General features: G+C 37.8%; 1 long non-coding RNA gene across 2 annotated transcripts in view; it reads right to left on the bottom strand.

Annotated features, from left to right (window-relative positions):
- The window catches only part of LOC311584742, a 609,662-nt gene that overhangs the window by 204,683 nt on the left and 385,487 nt on the right, over nt 1-19,492 (bottom strand). For both annotated transcript variants that reach the window (XR_014774990.1, XR_014774991.1), the window contains one exon: nt 11,568-11,725. This is a non-coding gene — a long non-coding RNA (uncharacterized lncRNA). The remainder of the gene's footprint in view (nt 1-11,567; nt 11,726-19,492) is intronic.

Below are 19,492 nucleotides of genomic sequence, written 5' to 3'. Positions count from 1 at the left end.
AATAATTTCTGATATCTATAAAATAATGCCTATAGTCAATGACAGAAATATTCACATGTTTGGGTTACATAAAATTCAATATTCAGCCACCATGATGTTTATCAGGGCCTGTGGAACCCTGAACACTCTCTTCCGCACATTCCTGCAGTTTTCTTGTCTGTTAGCTGAACGATTTGTAAAAACAAAACCTTTTGCACAGCGAAAAATTAACTTAAATAGAAATAATACAAAAAAAAACTTAACATCAGGTTACCAGAAAATCAGAATATTTGAAAAGCTGTAATACAAGAAATATTTTCTACAAATACATTTCTGGCATCAGAGACCTGTGTAGCCAAGAGGCATAGATACAAAGTAATGTTTGTGTTGTATAAGCTACAGATTGGATATCTACTAATGGTCAGCCTCCAAGACATACAAATAAGTAATATTATACAGCCTGGGAAAGATGAGCTTATATATCTAAGAATGTATTTAGGCAATATTTTATAGATATCAACAAGGTCCGTAAAGTCCTAGCCTAGCAGATTAGTAATTAAAGAGCTAAACTATCAATCAAGATTTGTGCAATTATGACACCCAAAGCCATTCAGTCAAGCCATAGACTCTGCAATCCTATAATCGGAGTTTGAGAGGCTGGATCTGTTTTAACTTGTATCGCCTTGTTTATAGAACCTAAGATAGCATCCAGCATATCAAGTTTCTTCTATGGCTAGTTCCCAACATTAAGCAATAATCTTGCTTGTTTGTTTGTTCGCTTGCTTGCTTGGGGGTGAGGTTTCAAGGGCAGAAGGTGGATAGGAAGGGGCAGGGAGATGAGTAGGATTGGGGTGCATCATGTGAAATTCACATGAATAAAGAATCAATAAAAAGTCTTTTAATAGGGTTGTTTCTCACATATTATATCCTGATTGCAATTTCCCATACAACTATTCCTCCCAGTTTCTCCCTATTCCTTCTTTCATCCAGGCCCACGTCTTTCTGTCTCTCACTAGAAAGCAAACAAGTATGAGAACATGCCACAGACCTCAGCATGGTCTCCAGCAGTGGTACGGGACATGGGCACCAACATGGCCCTAGTGGCAGCCTGGCCCACGGATGCCAACATGGCTTCAGGCAGCAGCACAGACCACAGACATCCATATGTCCTTATGTGATTAAAAAAGGCCATGTGGTCTACGCTGTCACCAGACGCCATGTGGAACTCTATGATCTGTGCTCCTGCTGACTGTAAAGGGCAAGGAAGCTCCTTCTGCAGTGGTATTGATGACTGAAGACTCACAGTTGAGGAAAAGACATAGAAGGTTTCTGTGATAACCCCCAAAAGTAACAACCTAGACAGGAAGCCATCAAAGAGAACTCTTGAAATTGTGATAAGGATGCTAATGTATAGCTCTCCACAACATATGGCTACTGGTAGAGGTGGGAATGGATTCATTTTTATTTTTAGGGGATGGGCACCATGAGTTCAAACATATTCCAGTAACTATAAGGACATCATATAAGGACTTTAAAAATTAATTTTAGAGGTAGGCCACAAGGGTGGCAGAGCAGACCTGGGTAGACTGGGTAGTAAGAATGATCTGAGCACATTATGTGAAATTTCTAAATAATCAACAAAAATAGTATGTTAAATGGAAAAAAAGGTAAATTAAAAGCAAACAAACAAAAAGGGAAACAAAACAGCATGTAAGGTCTAATAAGAATAAAATAAAATAAAACAAATACTAACACATCGGAATGGAACAAAACAAGCAAACTCAAAAAGTGCACAAGAAACATACAGATGCCTACATATTTGCACACTCAGGAGTCCCATGAATTCACTAAACTGGAAGCCATGATAACCATAAAGAGGACACGTAGAGTGAAAAGGGAGGGAGGGAGAGAGAGAGAGAGAGAGAGAGAGAGAGAGAGAGAGAGAGAGAGAGAGAGAGAGAGAATAAAACAAAAATAAAAAAATAGGATTACAAACTTTTAAAGGCCTTGACATGACATTGTAAGATAAAGAACTTTCAAAGATGCAGTTGAACTCATGATCTCTTGGCCATCACCTGCTGGATGTGCAGCCTACCCTAAAAAGTGGCTTGCTTTCCCAAAGAGACTCCCTTGGAAAAAAATGAAATTTTCATTTACAAGCGGTTATTCACTGGGGAAAGCTTCTGAGTTAGGGATAGAGGCTTGTGTCCACTGCTCTTTTCAGCTCCTGGACTCATCTGGAGCAGATGCATGCAAGGCCTGTACATGCTACCTTAGTCCCTATGAGTTCATACCTACACTGATCCTATTGATTTTAATTATTTATTAAATCTATTCCTTTTATGTGGAACAGGTGCCACACCTGTAATACAATGTGCATAGGGAAGTTCAATGATGTCTACTGGATTTCTTTTATTGTGACTGAAGTCAGTTATAACTATTATGTAAAAGTATTGTACATCTTAATGTACAACATGAACTTGCAATATGTGTTTAGATTGTTCATTGTTTAAATCAGCTTGAATTAAGTCTGTGTCTCAAAAAATCTATCAGCTCCTGATGAAGATTCCAAAATCCTTTCTTAGAGGTTTCTGAAACGTTAAATGCTTTACTTTTTCTTGTAGTCACCCCACCATACACTACCAGAACTTCTTTCCCCAACATATTTTCTCATCTGAGAGACAAGTAAGCTACTTAACTTGTGAAATATGTTGGAAATAACTTGTTTTTGAGAACAACTATGGGAAAGATGCTCCTTTGTGGAAATTGGCTGTCACCTTCTACAATTCATCAACTGATGAAAAGACACGCCTACGTTTCAAGCCTAGATAAGATGTAACAACTACATCTTCTCCAAGTATGTGCACATCACTTCTCCTTTTATGTCTTGTTGGTTTCATCCTGACTGGTGCTCATTCCTTCTACATGCTTTCAAGTGAGGCAAGTAACCAAAATAATCACACACTGAGATCTTAGATAAGAAAAACTTCTCTAAAACAAAACAAAACAAAACAAAACAAAAACTTGCAAAACTGCCACATGTTTTGTGTGGCTGAGATTCAAAGTAAGCAAACTAAACACCAAGGCCTTAAAGGGCGTGTACTGGTGTGGTATCTAAACATGTGGAATCGTCCAGTGTCGCTCTGCATTTGAACATCAAGCAAAAAGAAATGGTGAGCACAAGCAGCTTCACCAGCCTAATTTGTTTTTTTTTTTCTTAAGAAGCAAGAAGTTATCAATGTGTAGAAATCAGAAGGATCAAAATTACTATTACAGAAGGAATTCGTTACACCAGAGTCAGTAAATCCATTTGAGAAAACTATAAAAATGCATGATTGAAATCTTGGATGGTGCCACATTAGCAGAGTAAACAGAAGGGTTGTAGCTGCAGCTCAGTGGTAGAACGCCTGAACAGCATGTGTAAGGCACTAAGTTCAGACCCAGGATCCAAAAGAAACCAAGACAGCTAATGAAGCTGTGTGCAGGGTTTGGCCAGAAACTGCTGTGTGAGTTCCTCTGAACAGCACACTCCTATAAAGTGAAAATGACTTATCAAACTTGGAAGTCAGGCCTCAAAACAAACAGCCAGCAGCCATTAAAAGCAGGTCACCAAATCAATAGCTCAAGTGACATTTTGTGCTCAGAGGACCAACAAGTTAGTAAAAGTCTACCCAATCCACATGCCACAACAGCAAAGGAAAGTTCTCAATGCTACATGTAGAATATTCAATATTCTTTAAAATAATGAGTTCTTTAGTTTGGATTTTTGTCATTAGTTTTGATATTGGGATTTTTCCATCTATACATAAAATGCTGGTTTCTATTTTCCTTTGCATTGAAAGATCCTATTGTCTTCTCTTCTGTATATCCCCCTTCTTTTTCTCTTTGTCTTCTTTCTTCTTACATCCACTTCTTGTCTTATTTTCTTCCTCCTACTCATTTTATTTTTTCATCTTTGTTTCCACCTCCTCCTGCCCAACTCTCTGTCTTCCTCCTCTCATCCATTCTCTCCCTCTCTTCTCTCTCTCTCTCTCTCTCTCTCTCTCTCTCTCTCTCTCTCTCTCTCTCCCCTTCACTTCATCAAAACTGTACAAGAAGTGTCCATCAGGGTCATGTTAATGACTTGATTTTGTACAACAGATGACACTTCTGGCAAGGTTGTTGAGCTAAGACTAGGAACTTGGACAATCTTTATAGCACTCCAACCTAATAAAGCAAAATAAGAAATTTTCTTCTGGGCCACCCTGCATCTGAGAGCAGTAAATCATAATGACAGATGACACATGAGTTTTCTAAAGATCACAAACAATGAACAGAACTCAGAAAAACTGGGGTTACAACTTTGCCTATTTCTCCATTACCAATGACACATTTTTTTTTCAACAGGAAAAAACCCACCATAATCATTAGACAATATTAGATGCAAAATAGCATTCAAGAAGAAACACTTACTATTCAAGATGTGAATTTACTATTCAGAAGAAAAATGTAAATAGTTTGCAAATAGAGGTGCCAATTAAACTTTTAAAAATGTTTTTAAATGTTCCTGTAGTGGAAGAAGTATGGGATGTTTTTCTATTTAATTTATTCAGACTAAACACAATAGAAGTCATTTTTAAAAGACACATCAGGCAATACTTCATAGGGGGAAATAAAAGGGAATTTATGAGTCTAAAAGCCATCCCATATCTGTCAGAAAGTACTGATTTCCGCAGTGTGCTTATTGGAGAGAAAAGGACATTTACCCTGGGCCCCTGCTGCCAGATCTTTGTGTATAATGACATAGTCACATGTTTCATCCTCAGAATAGAAATAGAGAGCTTTAACACTCATGGTGAAAATCAAGTCATGTGTTCAACGAGTTCCAGGATTTTCACTCTAGCATTTTCTCACCAAGTTCTTCCCCTTGAAAGAGGTACCATTCCTTCTTAAATGTGTTTCCTGCATTGAAACTCATTGAGTTTTAACACTATGTCAATAGAGGGAACGTTAGCACAAGGAAAGTTATACAAATTTTCTCATTTCAGAGTAACAAGATTCTGGATGGCCTTAACAAACAAATCAATAGAAAAACCAGAAAGGATACTTAAAGAGCAGGAAACCCCCTTGTCAGAAAGGAAGAAATCTCTATGCAGACAATACTCAAATACAATGCCTTCCACATTAGAAACAAATGTTTCCTACTATTGAAATCATTTCGTGACCCAGCCCATTCATCTTCTCTGGAAGTGATGCTTAACAGATTCCAGCCTATTTCCCAGACTCGGGTTTCCAGCCACACTCCTCACCCGCAGAGGCCGTTTCATAAGTAACCTAACATCAGTTCAAACAGGATTCATTTTTTCCATCACTTTACACCTTAAAAACTGATACAGACTTCCCCAGATGAAGTCTAACACGGAGCATAGGTTTATGAAGTGTGGAACCGCATTTTAAATGTACACATAATATATTGATATAGGCTTTGGGAACATTTTTAGAGAATACAAATGCTCAGTATTCAAGGCTTAAATGGCCCTTTTCACAGAGATACAGCTCATAAAAGATTTCAGAGGCCAAGAAACTCTAAAATATAGTTCCCTGTTTCCATCCTTAAGATTTCATAGAATTCTATTTCCACTGCTCAGTGAGATTTAAGCATCCTCCCTTGGGCCCTCCTTGCTACTTATCTTCTTTGTGTCTGAATTGTAGTATATGGCTTAAACTCACTTATAAGTGAGTACATACCATGTGTGTCTTTTCTGGGTCTGGTTACCTCATTCAGAATGATCTTTTCTAGTTCCATCCATTTGCCTTCAAATTTCATGATTTCATTGTTTTTAATAGCCGAGTAGTATTCCGTTATGTAAATGTACACAGATATAGCTGATGGGCAGCTCAGGCTTCATGTTGGTCGGCTAGTAATGGGACTGGGGCTGTCTCTAACATGTACTCTGTTGGCAGCATTTTGATCACTGCCCTCTGCAGGGCTCCCTTGCTAGGTCACAGGAGAAGAGGAAGTGCTCCATCCTGATGCAACTTGGTGAGAGTGGATAGGTTGGGGCAGCTCCCCTTTAATGAGGGATAGGGAAGGGAGAAAGAGAGAGGGAGGATGGACCAACAGGAGAGGAGGGAGGGGGCTATGATCAGGATGTAAAAGCAACAAATAATTAATTACTCAATTAATTAAAAAAGATTTCATAGCATATTTGGACTTAGAATCAAACGGTATGTCTAGCATGCATAGTGTAAACAACTCCTTAGATAAAATAAAATTGACAATTGAGAACCCGATCCAGTTTACCTCTCTGTTGTTGTGATAAAATATTGATCAAAAGCAAGTTGAAAATGAATAGGGCCAGGTGTGGTGGAGCAGGTCTTTAATCCTAGCATTTGGAAAGGTAAGGCAGGTGGATTTCTGTACATTTGAGTTCAGCCTGGTTTACAAAGTGAGTCTAGGACAACCAGGGCTACACAAAGAAACCCTGCCTCAGAGAGAGTTGGGGTGATAACTCAAGCAAGAACGTGGAGGCAAGAACAGAAACAAAGGCTGTGGAGGATCACTGCTTACGCTCTCACTCTCCATAGCCTGCTTAGCTTCCTTTCATATAACCCAGTACCACTTGCCCAGGATGGCAGTACATACTGAAGGTTTGGCCTAGCTATATCAATCATTAATCAAGAAAGTTTCCCCACAGACATGTCCACAGGACAGTCGGAAGGAGGCATTTCTTCAGTTGAAATTTCGTCTTACCAGATACATCTAAGTTTATGTCAAGTCAACAAAAACTAACCAGCACAATAACTAATTGTGAATTTCAAAGTCTAATTATTTTTAAGTACATGACTAGAAACTACTATACAACTGAGGATATACAGTTATATGTTAACTACCAAGTGATCTGCAGAGAAAGGCTCTGATACTATCAGTGAGTAGAAAAGCATGCAGAGTTATATTTACATCTTAATTCTCCATCTTCCCTGAAAAATATCAACAGGGACTTAACAACATATATAGACTGCCTTAATATTCTTAAAAGCTTTAAGATGCACCCTCAGTCACATTCAACCTTCCTTGTGGATTTCAATCTGTTAGCACACATTTCCAAAGGAAGGGTATGTGTTTATCCTGAGGCATGAGCTCCACATTCAAATGGACAATGAAAAAATTACAAATTTTAATTATCTCAAACTTCCATTTTTATTTGATGGTTTTTCAACTTCTTAGAATTAATTTTCCTTTGCTTAATGTATTCAGCCATATTGGCATTGGGACACACTCACCTCAGGCTATGTGAACTTCCTGTTTCCTCAATTAGTTATTCTTTTCCCTCCCTCATTTCCTCAGGTCTTTGAGTAAATATCACTTTGTCTAGACAAGTGGTCCTTGCCACCACACTTATATGACATCTCTGATCCCTCTAGATATGAAACAGAAAGGAAAGGACAAAATACCCACCCAACAAAGACACCCCAAACCTATATGCCTAGATGACAGCCTAACACAATCAGTTACAGCCAGAACAACAGGTCTCCACCAGAGCCCAGCTACCTTACCACAGCAGGCCTTAAATATTCCAACATGGTTGAAGCAAAAGGAAACAAAACAAACAAACAAAAAACCAACTCAAAAAGAGCTATATGAAGGTGATAGAAGTCCTTAAAGAGGAAACTTTTTAAAGAAGGACAAACAAACAAAGTTGAAGAAAATGAATAAAACTGTTTAAGACTTGAAAATGAAAATAGAAGCAAAATAGGAAACACAAACTGAGGGAATTCTCAAAATGAAAAAATATAGGAATTCAAACAGAAATTACAGAGGAAAGCTTCACCAATGAAATGCAAGAGATGGAAAAGACAATCTCAGGCACTGAAGACATGAAATCCCCTGGAGGGGAGACCTGGTGGCACTCAGAGGAAGGACAGCAGGTTACCAAGAAGAGACTTGATACCCTATGAACATATACAGGGGGAGGTAATCCCCCTCAGTCACAGTCATAGGGGAGGGGAATAAGGGGAAAATGGGAGGGAGGGAAGAATGGGAGGATACAAGGGATGGGATAACCATTGAGATGTAACAAGAATAAATTAATAAAGGAGAAAAAAAAAGAAAAAGGAAACAGATACTGTTGGCTTCAGTTGCTTAACAATTCTACTTTATTAGGAATGTATTAAAGGCAGGTACCTCCCATACAACCCCACTATCCTAAATAGGAGGGAAAGGAGAATAAGGAGAACAAGAATGAAACCGCTGGGCATCAGTTCCGAGGGGCCTGAGACCACAGTGCCTCCATTGCCAATCAATCCTCAAACTCCCCATATTATCAGGCAAGAATCTCCTATCTCTCTCTCTGGTTCTCTCCTCCCATTGATGGGCTTTGCAATACAATAGCCTGGCCAGAGTTGCTGACCCATGCCTTTTTTTTGTATTATTTTTATTAACTTATTCAGATTATACCCCAATTTTTATCCCCTTGCTTGTCTCCGTCTGTTCCTCCCTCCATCCCTCCCTCTTTCACCCTGTTCCCAGCCCCTAGGTCTGTAACAGAAGGGTACCTCCTCCCCCACCATATGGTCACAATCTATCAAGTATCCTATTATTTCTCTGAGTGCTACCAGGCCTCCCCACCAAGGGGAAGTGGTCAAATATGAGGCACCAGAGTTCATGTCAGAGTCAGTCCTTGCTCTCCACACAACTGTGGATAATGTCCTGTTGTCTGGGGCTGATACTTCTTACTCTGAGTCTATCGCAAATGTTTATCAGTTTGTAGAGACAAAGTCTCAGTGGAGTGGCATCCCAAGACTGTTTTCACCTTGGGCTCAGACTAAGGCAAAGATTACATTCTCTTCACAGGATACATCAGTCAAAGACATGTTAAAACTAAAAAATTCCTGACACCAAACATTCAAGAAATCTGAGACACCATAAAAAGGTCAAACCTGAGAATAATAATAATTTGTGGACAAATGGACTGAACTAGAAACGATCAGAATTAGGGAGTTAACCCAGAAGCAGAAAGAGTCAAATGGTATATACTCACTTATATCTGCACACTAGCCCAAGGGGCATGTCCCATGAAAGTCTTCACTTACCAGGAAAGTGGGACAGAGGGGAGAACATCCTATTGGGACTCTAGGTGAGAGAAGCATGGGAGAATGGGGAAATAGAAGGATCCAGAGGGTCCTAGAAACCTACAAGAAGAACATTATGATGGGCAGATCTGGGCCCAGTGGTCCTGCTCAAACTATGGCACCAGTAAGGACAATACATGCAGTAAACTTCAAACCCCTATCTAGATCTAGCCAATGGATAGGATGTTCTTCACAGTTGTGTGGAGAGTAGGGTCTGACTTTCACACAAACTCTGGTGCCCCATATTTGACCATGTCCCATGGATGAGGAGGCCTGGTGGCACACAGAGGAAGGATAGCAGGCTACCAAGAAGAGACGTGATACCCTATGAGCATATACAGGGGGAGGAGGTCCCCCACAGTCACAGTCATAGGGGAGGGGAGTAAGGGGAAAATTAGAGGGAGGGAGGGAGGGTTGGCAGGATACAAGGGATGGGATAACAACTGAGATGTGATATGAATAAATTAATAAAATATATTTTTAAAAGACAGAAAAAGAAAAAACCCTAAAAGAAACCCAAATTATTCCACAAATTGAAACAGAAGGAACATTGCCCAATTTATTTTATAAAACCATAGTTATTCTAATATCCAAACCACAGAAAGACTCAACAATGAGAATTACAGGTCAATTTCCTTATGAACATAGATGTAAAATTACTCTATAATATACTTTCCAACCAAATTCAAAATACATCAAAAAAGATCATCCACTAAGACCAAGTAGGCATCCTTCCAGAGATGCAGGCATGGTTCAACACATAAATATCACTAAATGTAATCAAACACCTTTGCCAAAATTCAACACCCATTCATAAAACTCCTGGAGAGATTAGGGATACAAGGGACATACCTACACATAATAAATTCAGTTTAAAGAAAGTCTGTAGCCAACAACAAATTAAATGGCTCAAAATAATTCCACTAAATCAAGAACAAAACAAAAATTTCCACTCTCTTCATATCTATGCAATATAGTACTTGAAATTTTAGCTAGAGTAATAAGACAACTAAAGGAAATCAAGGGGATGCAAATTAGAAAAGAAAAAAATCAAAGTATAGTTACTTGTATATGATATGATAATATACATAATTGATCCCAAAAATTCCAACAGGGAACTTCTACAGTTGAAAATTACTTAAAAGAAGTGGCTGGATATAAAGTTAACTAAAAATATACAAATGACAAACTGAGGGAAAAAAAGGTGAGGAGAACCATGTCTTTGACAATAGCCTCAAGTAATATAAAATATCTTAGGGTAACTCTAACCACCAAGTGAAAGACATGTATGATAAAAATGTCAAGTCTTTGAAGATGGTATCAGAAGATGGAATGATCTCCCATACTCATGCATTGGTAAGATTCATGTAGTAAAAATGACCATCTTACCAAAAGCAATCTATGTATTGCACACAATTCTCATCAAGATTATAACAAAATTCTTTACAGACATTGAAAGTACAGTTCTCAAATTTACATAGAGATAAAAAGACAGCCAAACAATCCTGTAGAGTAAAAGAACTTCTGGAGGTATCACAACCCCTGATATTAAGATCTACTACAAAGCTATAGTAATAAAAAAAACTGTGTTAATGGCATTAAAACAAACATGTTAATCAGTGGAATTGATTTAAATCCACACACCTAGGGACACCTGATTTTTTTTTTATGAAGCCAGAAATAGACACAGGAAAAATTCAGCATCTTCAACAAATGATGCTGGTTAAACTGGATCAAGGACCTTATAATAAAGCCTTAATATATATATATATATATATATATATATATATATATATGTCTGTGTGTGTGTGTGTGTATGTGTATAATAAAACCTTATAATAAAGCCATTGAACCTGATAGAAGAGAAAGTGCAGAATAACATTGAATTCATTTGATACTGTATGGCATCAAATTGAGTAGTTGGCTGACAATACTTGGTTGAAGATCCCCAAGCAAGCCAGGTTGATGCTAGGACAGATGGTAGTTACCTGAAAACTGACAGCAGAACCCTATTGCTGAGGACAACATCCACACAACTTATGGAACATAAAGAGGTCAAGCTGGTGCCTTCAAGGACCCTTCACGTCTTACCTTCTAGTCTCTTTAGTGCAGGAAGATACTATTTAGGCTATGGAAAGAGAAAACCAACCTGGCCACAAAACCTTTGACTTACAATGTGTCCCGCCTACAAGATGTGCTGGAGCAATGGTGGCACAGAACTTGTAGGAGTGGCCAATCAATGTCTGATTTAACTTGAGGCCCACTACACAAGAGGGAACACATGCCCTACACAGCTTGGATAGTGAGGAACCATAGACTGGACAGCCCAGAGACATAGATGAAAACAAACAGGACTGGTTAGAAAGAAGGAATGAAAGAAAGAAAGAAAAAAAGAAAGAAAGAAAGAGTGGGAGAGAAAGAAGAAAAAGAAACGAAAGAAAAAACAGATTCCTTATAATATTCAGCTATATTCTTACACCGGTGCCGTGTCCAGTCATCATCAGAGAGGCTTTCTCTAGCAGCAGATGGGAGAAGATGCAGAGACCCACAACCAGCCTCGATGTGGGTGCTTTTGCCTTGTCTGGTTGTACTTTATTTTGTCACATTTGGTCGTTGTCTCAAGGCCTTCTCATTCCTGAAGAGAAACAGAAGAAAAGTGACTCTTTGGAGAGGAGAGGAGAGGAGGGAAGCTAGGATGGACGTGGGTGGAGAAACTGGTCGGGATATATCATATGAGGGGAAAATCTCTTTAAAAAAAAAGATAGTCCATGGTTCTTTCCAAATAGTAGACTTTACTTATAGTGGGGGAAAGGGATAAAAAGCAATAACGAAAAAAAGTAGTAATAATAAAAGTAGTATTTTGATTTTGTTTTTGTTTTTGTTGTTAAGTAAATACTCAATAGAAAACTTATTTTTAAAAATTCACATACTAACTAGGGAAATATTCTCAAATTAAAATAATATAGGGTGGTTTATTTCAAGTGACTGTATTTACAAATTTACATGAGCCTGTTGACATAAGATGACTGTGTAATTCAAATGCTTATTTCTGTAACCCCCACATCTGGATATGGTCTTATTTTGAGAATCTCCTTTCTCAACGTTGCATAAACTCTGCTCCTCAACTGTCACCTTTTTATGGCAATAAAGCAGCTTACAGCCAATCATCAAGCAAGGGAGAGAATAGGGCTGGACTTCCATGTTACGTAGGGGAGGAAGAGCAAGATGAGGAAGATGGGTTTAGCTGGGGATTTCAGCCACTGGCAGAGGTGCAGGAGAGATGAAGAAGATTCAAAATGAGCAAAGAAAGAAGCGAAAAGCAAGAAATTAAGGAATCTGGTTAAGATGGAATCAGGCTAACTCAGAGGATTAAGAACAGACTAAAACCGCTAAAGATTGTGTTGTAAAGCTTATAAACAAATGTAAGAGTCTCAGTTATTTGCATGTTAGGCAGGTTAAGTAATGAACTAGGAGAAACAAACAGTTATATAAAAATAACCACAACATATACCAATAATTCCAAAGTCTTTGATTTACATTCTGCTGACCCCAGGATAAGAATGACCAGCAAGATGGAGGACACCTATAGAACAAGTTCTTCTTAACCAACTGAGTAAGTCAATAGAGACTGAAACAACACGTACAGCCCTATGTGGGTCTGCACCAGGTCCTCTGTGTATATATTATAGGATTGTATTTATTATTTTAATGGGATTCCTGTGTGTGTGAACATGTGAGTTTCTGATTCTTGTGCCTTCTCTCGGTGCTCTTTTCCTTCTCTTGGCTTACCTTGCCTAACTTTGATGTAACTTTTTTTGTTGGTTTATGTTATTATATTTTATTTTGTTATGTTTGGTTGGTCCATCTCAGAAGCCTGTTCTTTCCTAATGAGATACAGAATGGAAGTGGATGCAGAGGGGAGAGGAGGTGCTAGGAACTGGGAGTGGAGGGAGTGAAACTATAATCAAGATGTATTGTATGAGAAAAGCACAGCAAAGCGGGGGGGGGGGCATGTGATAACCAGCAAATGTTGAAAAGATAACAATATTGTAGTTAATAAATGTTAGTGAAAGATGTTAGTGAAAGATATCGCAATCTCATCTACACATTGTTTTGAAGCCTTTCCAGCATTTCTGCAGATCTTACATGAGAACCAACAAGTACCTCACATTTCCTAAGTACTCATGAGCTTTCTGTTGATTATACTGCACAACTTGCCTTAGCTGTTCTGTTGTTGTTATTGTTGTTGCTGTTTTTAAATTAAATGTTTACGGGTGTTTCTGTCTGTCTTTATGTCTGTCTACTACATGCTTAGTTGGTGCCCATGGAGGCCAGGAAAAAAAAGCATCAGATCCCCTGACCTCCTAGAAGTGGTGTTGGAGACAGTCATGTGGTACTAGGATTCAAACAAAGGTCTTCCGGAAAGGCAGCCAATGCTTTTAAGTCCTGGGCCATCTCTCTAGCTCCTCATCAGCTGTTTTTAAAAGACCTATAAATTCAAACCAAAAGCACTAGAGAATATTTGAATCAGCATTTTTCTTGATGGGGCAGCTGGAAAAGCAAAAGATGTACAATGAAGCATTGGCACGCATTTAAGTTACTGGTAAGCGTTGTGTCCCTGAGTATAAGTAGCCCTACTGCCTCCTAGGTACACACAGATGCATGTGCTCATGAGAGAACTAAGAACACATGCAAAAACACTGATCTCAAATAACAAAGAAACAAAAATAAAAACCCAAACACTGATGTCCTAGTGAGGGTTAAGAAAAGCCCATTATACCTGAAATCAGAAAGCAATTTTGTTTTTATAAATAAGCTTTCAAACTGAATGTATATGATGCTTGTTAATATCATTTGGAGTGAAAATTAATTCAGAAAAACATTTATCAAAGACAAGTTTTGAATGATAATAATATGCATGCATTTATATATTTATAAAATGCAAATGCATATATGTGCTTATTTTGGAAACAGCTTAATAAAAGATCAATTAGTAGTGTCAACTGTAATTTTCTAGTTATTTCCATTTGTGTTTATTCTATTTTGTATGTAGTACTGGGAATTAAACCTCAGGCCTTGCATATGCTAGGCTTAACTAGTATTCTATAATTGAGTCACATATCCATCCCTTTTAGTTGGTAGAGGGTTTTACCCTTTTCTTTTTAGACAGGGTCTCACTACACATCCCACAGTGGCCTTGAATTTACTCTGTACCCCTGGTAGACTTTTTACCCATGATCCCCCTGTCACAGCATCCTGGGTGCCTGCAATAGCAGTACTGTGTCACCAGATGGACTTGCCTAGTCTTTGATGAATTCTTTTACATTTAGTTTTTATTGATAGCAATTGTAGATTTACTGATTCCTACCTTACCTCTCCTAAGAGAATTCTAGACTAATTTTGCTGCTAACCATGGTATCATGAGCCTTCAGTATCCTAACTACATTATTCTATATACAGAACCTATGGCAGGTACCATGGAACAATATTATCTAAGGAAAGAAATTCAAAGACATTCAAATACGATGCTGAGTGTAGCAGCACCCCCGTGTCATCAAAGTATTTAGGAGCCCAATGCAGAAATATGATGAATATGAGGACAACTTATCTCAAAATAGCAACAAATGCAAGTGGTAATATGATATGGGGGAAATCGTGTGAGATTTAGATTCTGATGTATCAGATTGAATTTTTCATTTGGGGGATTTGTGGACTTATCTCAGGAGCATGGCTCCGAGTGGCTAATATCTAAAACTTTAATTTTTTTTTTAAAAATTAAGTTAGTGTTTTTATTGTAATTGGGGAAGATAATATTTGCTGAAATTATAGCTTGGTGCCAGGCCGACAACAGTTGATCAATGTGTTTAGTTGCCATCATTCATAGGACATCTCATTCTACCTGGTTATTAGTATTAATTAGGTGGCAGATAATTATTTCAAAGCGTATCAGACCACTGACTTTCAAATCCCTGGATCCACTCCTTACTGTAGAGCGGGGAAACTGTGACCTATCCCTGGTGAATTCCTTACCTTCTAAAGCTGCTTCGAGGACTGACTGGTTACTACAAAGAAAAAAGGAGTTCTTTGGACGGTTCATGTCACATGAATGCATTTGTTGTCAGGGGTTTCAGTTGGGGGACTGAAAACAAAGGGCTAGAATGAGAACAGTTTAAAGTGACAGAGCCATCTTTATCTCCATGGTGGCCATATAATAGTTGACAGTCTTCAAGACACATACAAGAGGAATCTTACTTCATGTAAAATATGGCTTAAAAACAAAAGAAGAGGATAAGATAGTTAACAAGAAGAGAGGTGCTTTAAGGGCTGGGGACATGGGCCAACAGTTAAGACTTTCTGTGCATAAGAACACTGTTGCCTGCCTTTAGATCCCTTTCCCCTAACTGGGCTTTGTCTACCCTCAGTACAAGATGCACCTGACCTCAATAGAAGAAAATGTACTTTAGTCCTACTACAACTTGATATGCCAAGGCAGGTTGATAGCTGAGGAAGTTCTCCCCTTCTCTGAGAAGAAAGGGACGGGGCAAAGGGAGGGGATGGGAGATGGGGGATGGGAGAAAAGAAGGGAGAGGAAGATTCAATCAGGATGTAAAGTAAATAAATGAATGAATGAAAAAAGGCTTCCTGTACAAGCAAGAGGACCAGGGTAGATCCCAGAAATCACATAAACACTAGATGGACATAACAGCTCATCTGTAAGGCTAGCCTGGGGAGGCTGGGACAAGGAATTCTACGTGCAACCTGGCTAGAAAGACTAGCCATGTTGGTTAGATGTGGGTTTGAGTGAGAGAGTCTGCCTCAAAAAGAAGAAGAAGAAGAAGAAGAAGAAGAAGAAGAAGAAGAAGAAGAAGAAGAAGAAGAAGAAGAAGAAGAAGAAGAAGACGAAGAAGAAGGAAGGAGGAGGAAGAGGAGGAGGAGGAAGAAGAAGAAGAAGAAGGAGAGGAAGAGGAGGAGGAGGAAGAAAAAGAAGAAGAAGAAGAAGGTGCAGATTAACTAGAGAAGATTCTTGATAACATTGGGCCTCCTTGTACATTCCTACCTTTGTATATCTACACAGATTAAAACATGCACACAACACATACATGCATGCATGTCACATATGAAGAGAAGAAAAAATAATAAAAATGATTTGTAGTGTCAATTACATGGTACACCTATAAATTGCTTAACGGTAAGCAACAAGGCTGTATTAATTATGATCATGTTGATTGTCAGCTGGATGGCTGGGCTCCGCTTCTGGTTCTTTTTTTTTTTTTTTTTTCTGCTTCTGGTTCATCACTCACTGATCACATAAACCTTAGGATTTCTTTACTCATTCCAGTGCTTAAAATTTCTTATGTTTAAAAGGAAACAAAAATACTACTTCAGAATGATTGAGGTCATATTAATATATTACATAGTCATTAAATATTAATACAATATATTGGCATATATTATTTTAATATAAATATCATATGTATGAAGATAAATGGATAGATATAAATATGAAATAAAATTCTTAGAAACAAAGTATTAAATAAATGACAGATGTTGATATTAATTAGAAATAAAAAAGCATGATTTCATTGATATATTATTAAAATTATAGTATGAAAAAATTAAGCTTGTCCCACAAAGAAAATGAATTACTTTATTAATAATAATTACAATAATAAAATAGATAACTTAGCATATCATTTGTGCAGGATGGGACTTAGTTTCCATATTGGCTTCCATACAGAAACGTGTTAGAAGTTAAAATATAGATTTATATCTGAACAATACCTTAGAAGATGAAGAGAAATACCTTATGCTTCGGAGAAAGTCTTCCCTAACCTTTTGAAAAGTATTGAAGACACAAGACAAAAGTGATTTCTGTAGCTTTAGTCCAAATTTAAGCATTAAAGGTGATTGGAACACTGAGAACTTAATCCCTCTCCAGATATCCTGTAGCAATGCACTGTAAATGCTGGGATTAGAAAGCTAGATTAAGAATGTAACATTTATATAATTCCTTATTTTGTCATGGTTCTTCTTGCTGTAGGTAGGTTATTGTATAAAGGCATAACAATATAAATGTATATACAAGATATTTAATAAAAATTAAAAATAAAGTCAAACCACAAAAAATAAAATAAAATCTAAAAGGAAAAATGAAAGAAAGAAAGAAAACCATATTAACTGATTGACCAACTGAAACATGACCGCTTTCCCTCTAAATAAGAAGCACCATTATGCATGTACCCATTAATATGACAAACAGGGATCGAACTTCATTAATCCTATAGGATTCTGCAGGGCTTATCTTAACATTAAGGAAATTGGTGGCTCCAGTGTTTAGAATTCAGCTCTGAACTATAATAAAGAACAAGTAAAAAAAAAAAAAAAAAACAGACTCCACAAACAAATGGAATGCTTCTTTCAGATGGGACTCGGGAAAGCAGCCACCATACTTTCAGTGCCAAGAAGCCAAGCAACAGGAAAATGCTCTAGCGGCACTGGTATTGAAAACTGGCTGTGAAATGAATCTTTCCAGGCATACTAAAACTTCTGGCCCAGCCATACCAGTAAAAGGATGTGGACACTGAAGGCTTGCCTCATGAGAATCTGCACTCTAAAAGGAAAATGAATTCCCTAACATGACACAAGGTGCTTTTGGAATCTCTCACTCATTCCCACACGATTGTGGAGAACACTGACTGTTCTCAGTCAGAAGCTAGGCATCTTCTGCAATTACTCTCCACTTGCTTTTTTGTTTGAGGCAGGATCTCTCAAATACCCTTCATATCTCAGTGGTTCATGTGTAGTTCTTTGAATAAAGGACAAGCACTACCGAGAACTCAGCATCTGGGATCAGATGAGTTGGGCAGCAAATGGATGGGGTCAGAATGTGAAGCCACGCACTTGCAGAAGATGGTACAGAAAGGGCACACAAGAAAGCAGGGGATGGGTAAAAGACTGGAAATACAAGATCTGGGCATTTCTGTCAATCACAGTGGAGAGGCTATTACTAGTGGTCCTATAAGGCAAAAACAAAAAAAACAAAACAAACAAACAAAAAAAAACACATGGCTTTTAATGTGAAACACAATTCTCCAGGGCCTACAGAACTAGGAAAGCATAGGATTGGGTCCTCTGAAACTTTGAATGTGTATCCCTAATTTTCCTGAAAATTAGCAGATGTGGGAAAGGAGCATGAGTCACACAAACAATTCTGGAACTTGAGGAAAGTTCAGAGTGATGTGTTTTAGAATTGTACAAGTTAGTAAAATATCTTTTAGCTCTAGAATGACTTTAGGTAGTGCACTGCATTCCTTGCACACCTAAAAGTGTTGTTAATTTTGTTTCCTCAAGAAATAAGTTGTTTTCATCTCCCTTAAGCAGAACTCATCAATTCTTTCCACCCACTACATTATTGATCTTCATGAAGACTCTCAGTCAGGATTAAGCACGTCATAGATTTCAGTGTACCTCTGTTACAAGTTGTGACATGTGTGTCAGTCTGTTTGTAGCCTGTTTGCTTATATCACTGCTTCCTGGGGGAGTACACAGAGCTTCAGGGTCCACTGAAGCAAGGCTTTTCAATACCAGATCAAAACACTCACAAAAGAAAGTTAAAACCTGTACTAACCTATTAATAGGGAAACAAAAAAAAATTCTACTGTTTTAGGTTTTATACTTGTCTTTGCAATACAGCATATTGCATACCTAGGATAGGTCATTAAAATTATAAGGCCAACATACATATCTTCTCATTCCACTTATGTATTCTCGCCATGGCATTTAGACTCATATTCGTCTTGGGGGATAGTTTGTCTTGAGATCTACATAGGACTATATGTATTCTTTGAGAAATTAGCTCTTTATGGAGACAGTACGTATTTATTTAACGTTCTACAAAAATTAAGTTCTGCTTATCCTGATCACCATCCCGAATATTTTATTATTTTAATATTCTCATTCATAAAATCGTAAGTAACAAAACGCTAAACAGACTGGAGGCCCAATCCTTGCTTCAGACCTGATTGCAAGGACACAGTAGTCTATATTTCCATAGCCTCAAGGAAAGTGCATAAAAATCTTTGAGAAGGCAAGCCAGGCATTACTTGTAACATTTATAAAATATTTTAATTGAAGAAAAATAGAAGAGAAAGGATAAAGTCATTTGCCTTCCTAAGCAAAATCAATGTTATATTCCATTGTCTGTTGCTTTTAAATCTCTTAAATTTGGGAATAAAACATACAAAATATCAGAGTCACTTGTCATTTCAACGTAACCTTTATATGTTCTTTGTTGTGTTTTAAAAATGTTGTTGTGAATGCTTGAGGCTTAGAATATGATGTTACCGAACTCACATGGGTAGTAGGATAGAAGCTGCAGTAAGGTAATATATTTAGCTTTTTA

Source organism: Acomys minous, assembly GCF_964271855.1.
Source record: "Acomys minous genome assembly, chromosome: 15".
NCBI lineage: Eukaryota > Metazoa > Chordata > Mammalia > Rodentia > Muridae > Acomys > Acomys minous.
Note: the sequence above shows the minus strand (reverse complement) of the source record. Positions and strands in the feature narration are given on the sequence as shown.